Source organism: Ursus arctos, unplaced genomic scaffold (assembly GCF_023065955.2).
Source record: "Ursus arctos isolate Adak ecotype North America unplaced genomic scaffold, UrsArc2.0 scaffold_18, whole genome shotgun sequence".
Classification (NCBI taxonomy): Eukaryota; Metazoa; Chordata; class Mammalia; order Carnivora; family Ursidae; genus Ursus; species Ursus arctos.
Genome location: NW_026622852.1, coordinates 11,719,383 through 11,724,087, shown reverse-complemented (window position 1 = coordinate 11,724,087; position 4,705 = coordinate 11,719,383).

Genomic DNA, 4,705 nt, shown 5'->3' with positions numbered 1-4,705 from the left:
AATTTCCTCATCTAATGCCCCTGGCAGAGGAACTCACAAAGAGGGCTCCCTTAGTCCTCTCACCGAGTGTGTCCCCAAAGCCGCGATGTTTACATATATCAACAAGGTATTTTCTGGGACACTTCTTTCCCATTCCATATCTGGTACACTTAAACCCAATAGTTTCCTCCTTTCTCTTGGATCAATATCTATCTATTTTAAAACATAGTTTGAAGAGAAGAACATAATATCTATCATCCACCCCACATTACTCTGTTCTCCCTCTGGCTGTCACGTGTCAAACAACCAAGCCAGGTAGCAGGGCAGACTCATCAGACCTAGAGGAAGGGAATCTAAATTCAGAGGACTATAAATTCAGAACCATGCTGAAGTTTTGAATAAGCCTTTTTGGACTCACAGATCTTCCCAAAGAAAAACTGGAGATGTTTGTAATCTACTTATGGGCAACTCAGACCTTTAGGCATTAAACAAACAGGAAGGGAGATGGAGTTCGCGATTCAGTACCCACCAGCTCACCTCTCACACCCGCCTTCTGGAAGCACTGTTCGCCAGAAGTGCATCTTGTACTTCAGCGATGTCTGTTTAAGAAGGTGGGGGAAATGGGGTAACCTGGTGATGGGTATTAGGAGGGCACGTGTTGTGATGAGCACTGGCTGTTATACGTTAATAATGAATCATTGAAGGCTACATCAAAAACTAATGATGTACTATATGTCGGCTAATTGAACATAATTAAAAAAAAAAAGAGTTGTGCTAGCCAAGGGGAGCCTGGGTGGCTCAGTCTTTTAAGCATCCGACTCTTGGTTTAGGCTCAGGTCTTGATCTCAGGGTCCTGGGATCAAACCCCGTGTTGGGCTTTCTGCTCATCTAGGAGTCTGCTTGTCTCCCTCTCCCTCTGCCTCTCCCCTCTTGAATTCTCTTCTCTCTCTCTCAAATAAATAAATTAAAAAAAAAAAAAAAAAGAATTGTACTGGCCAAAAAATGATGGAGAATTCGGACCTAGATTTTATCTTGAAAATCTTTTAAGTACAAGTAAACATTGAGAGACCTACACTGAACAATATGTTAAAAGCTCCATATATTTCTGTGAATTCAATTAAAGTGCCGAAGAAGCTAAATGAAATGATCGACCCCAAGATAATTACCATTTCTAATTTCCTCCATTTCATTGGACATAAACAATCATCAAATTTTCCGTTAGATTCAGGGAGAGGCATTGATATGTCTCTTGTAATCAAATCGTTCTCTCTCATTTAGTTTCCATTTGTCTAATATTTTGTATTATATTAGCAACTAAATATGAACTTTTAAAATTTTCTAAACCTCTTTTAACACTCTGAAAATGATCATTCTGGTTGGTTATTACAAGGACGCTAAAAGATTCATTTCTCTCACCATATTTTATAGTGACGAGTTACTTAACGAACTAGCATAAACTATTCAAGATGAATGTTTGCTATTTTAAGAAAAATTTCCAAAACAAACCCAAGACCCAATAGGAAAATGTACAAAGAATATGAGCTCACTGAAGTTATATAAATAATCCTTATGTGTATGAAAAAAACCCAGTTTCATAAGAAATGATATTAAAATAATTCTAATTTCACTATATTGGCCAAGATTTTAAAAATATTACTTACTTTGATGATGACATTGTGAAACAAATGTCCTATATTCTTCCAGGTTGAGTTATATTGGCACAATTAATGAAAAGCAGTTTGGCACTACGTATCAACTTAAAAACTGTACCCTTAACTTTATATCCGAAAAGTATCTTACTTAAATAGAAATTCAGGAATTAGCCGTCAGGGAAATGCAAATCAATACGATAATGAGATAACACTTCACAGCCACTAGGGGTGACTACAATAAAAAATATAGACAATAATAATTGTTGGTGAGGATGTGGAGAAATGGAAACCCTCATGCGTTGCTGGTGGGATGCAAAAGGGCTAGGCCACTTTGGAGAACAATCTGGAAATTCCTAAAATGGTTAAATATAGGGTCACTATTTGACTCAGCATTCCCTTTCCTACTTATATACCCATGAAAAATGAAGACGTATGTCCACACCAACTTATATATGAATGTTTCTACGAGTATTATTCAAAATAGCCAAAAGTAGAAACAATGCCAGTGTCCATCAACTGATGAGTGGAGAAATGCAATGTGGGGTAGCCGTACAGTGTAACACTCTTTGGCAAGAAAAGAAATAAAGTACTGAAACATGATACGATATGGCCGAATCTTACAAACAGTATGCTAAAATGAAATAAGCCTGTCACAAAGCCTGTATTAAATAACTCCATTTATATAAAATGTCTAAAATAGGCAAATCTTTGGAAACAGAGAGGGGATTAGTGGTTACCTTGGGCTGGAGGTGGGAGGCAGATAGAGGGAGAGGGGCTGGTGGCTAAAGGGAAGGGTTTCATTTGGGGCTAATAAAAAAGCCCTAAAACAAACTGTGGTGAAGGGTGCACAACGGTTCTAAATCCTGCATTTGCCATTTTGTGGCTATAGGATTAGCTCTCCCACTCCCGGTGTTCTCTGACATGGTCCTTGATTGCTTCCTCAAAACCCCGTTCCCTCTCCAATCCTCAACTCTGTATAAAACTCTCAACACCCTGTCTGCTGTCTCCTTTCAGGGTTCTTTTCCATCTGCCTCTATTCTTCCGTCTTTCCCAGAATCCAGTTTGTGGACTCCCACTGCCTGATGCTACAGCATAGAGACCTAGGAACTGAGCTAGAGACACAGAACTCCCCTTAAAGAGGATGGCAAAAAGCCAGCAAGGAAAATCCCCTCTGGCTAACAAGGTCCAGGAAGGCTATAAGCACTCACATGATTGTAATTTGGAAGTCTAATTTCTTTTCTTTTCTTTTTTTAAAAATTTTATTTATTTGTGAGAGAGAGAGTGTGTGTGCACCAGCAGGGAGAGAAGCAGGCAGAGGGAGAGGGAGAAGCCGGCCCCCTCGCTGAGCAAGGAGCCCAATGCAGGACTTGATCCCAGGACCCTGGGATCATGACCCAAGTGGAAGGCAGACACCTAACTGACTGAGTCATCCAGGGATGACTTTCTAAAAGGAAGTCGGGAGGCTCATCTTACTCTTTTTGCCGGGATGCCCTTCCTGACCTCCTCTTGTCTCTCTTCACCTTCCAGCCCCTGTCCATTGAAATCAGCCTGCATTCGGGTGATACACAAATGCCTTCCCATATCAGCGCAGTGGGGGATGAGTCCAACTTCTCAGGCCCAGCAAAGTCTGGTTCGAACCACCTAACTCAACTCTCAGCGTTCTTTGTATAGTCAGTGGGAAGGCAGGGCAAGGTATGAGTCAAGGTCAAAACACACATTCTAAAGCAGAAGCTAGTAAGAATCAATCAACATAAAATATTAATAGCTACCATTTGAGCATCTTTCTGTGTATGACATTTTATAGACATTACCTCATTTAATCTTCATACACCTGTATGCTGTAGGGATTCTTATCCCCATTTTATGGATGAGGACACGGCAATTTGGACAGATCAAGTAATTTTGCCCAGGGTTGCAATTTGGAGAGAAGGGGAAGAATTCAAACCCACATTAACCATGTGTGTCTAGCTCTGTGTATCTCTAAGGGCTCTTCTTTCGCCAGCTTTGCTTCTGCCCCCGGACATAGACTTAACTTCCAGAACAATGTCCAGGACACAATGCAACCTGGAAAAGGACATCTTTCCAGGGGCTAAACCGATAAAGTACAAGAATGAAGCTTTCTCGTGCTTTGCATGATGAAGATTAAAATTTGAGGAAAGTCAAGCTGGGGAGGCTCATGTGTCCTTTAAGGGATTTTCCCTTAACCTTTCTTAAAGATAGGTTTTGTGAAGAACAGACCATTGCTGATGTGGACTAAGCCATCCTCTCCATATTGATTTGATTCCTCCCCCCGCAAGTTTGTCTACACCAAAGGATGGACCACTTCCAGATGTCTTCTTTTACCAGCCCACCTTCCTTGGCCCCTGTTATAGAGGATGCTCCGGTAGTAATTTATCTGTCTTTTCTGAACATTTGTGCTGCTTTCAGTTTGGAGCTGTTATGCATAAGGCCCCTGAGAACATTCTTGTCTGTGGCGCTCTTGGCACCCATGTGCAAACATACCTTTGAGTATACTACCCAGGAATAGAATTGCTCGGTCACAGTAGAATTGCTCCTACACATAGTAGGAGCTCCATTTTATTAAAGAATGCCAAATCGTTTTGCCAAATGGTTGTAGCGATTTCCGTGTTCACCAGCAGCCTTTGACAGCTTCCGTTGTTGCACATCCTCACAGGAGCTTAGCGTAGTCAGTCATTTTAACCAGCTGTCTGGTCGCTACATAGTGGTATCCCATGATTTTAATTTGCATTCCCTGTATCATTAATGAAGTCGTGAGCATCTCTTTATATTTTAATTGGCGATTGGAATATTGTCTTTCGTGAAATATTGCTTAAATCTATTGCCCGTTATTGGTTGTCTTTTTTTTTATTGATTTGTAGACAATCTCAATATATTTTAGAATCAATCCCTTGGTCAGTTGTATATGTCACAGGTGATTTCTCTCTATTCCATTAGTCTATTTGTCTTTGTTCAAAAATGAGACTGGCCTGAAATTGTCCTTTTTCATAGTGTCCTTGTCAGGTTTGGGTATCAGGGTTATGCTGGTATCATAAATCATGTTCGGTATGTCCCCC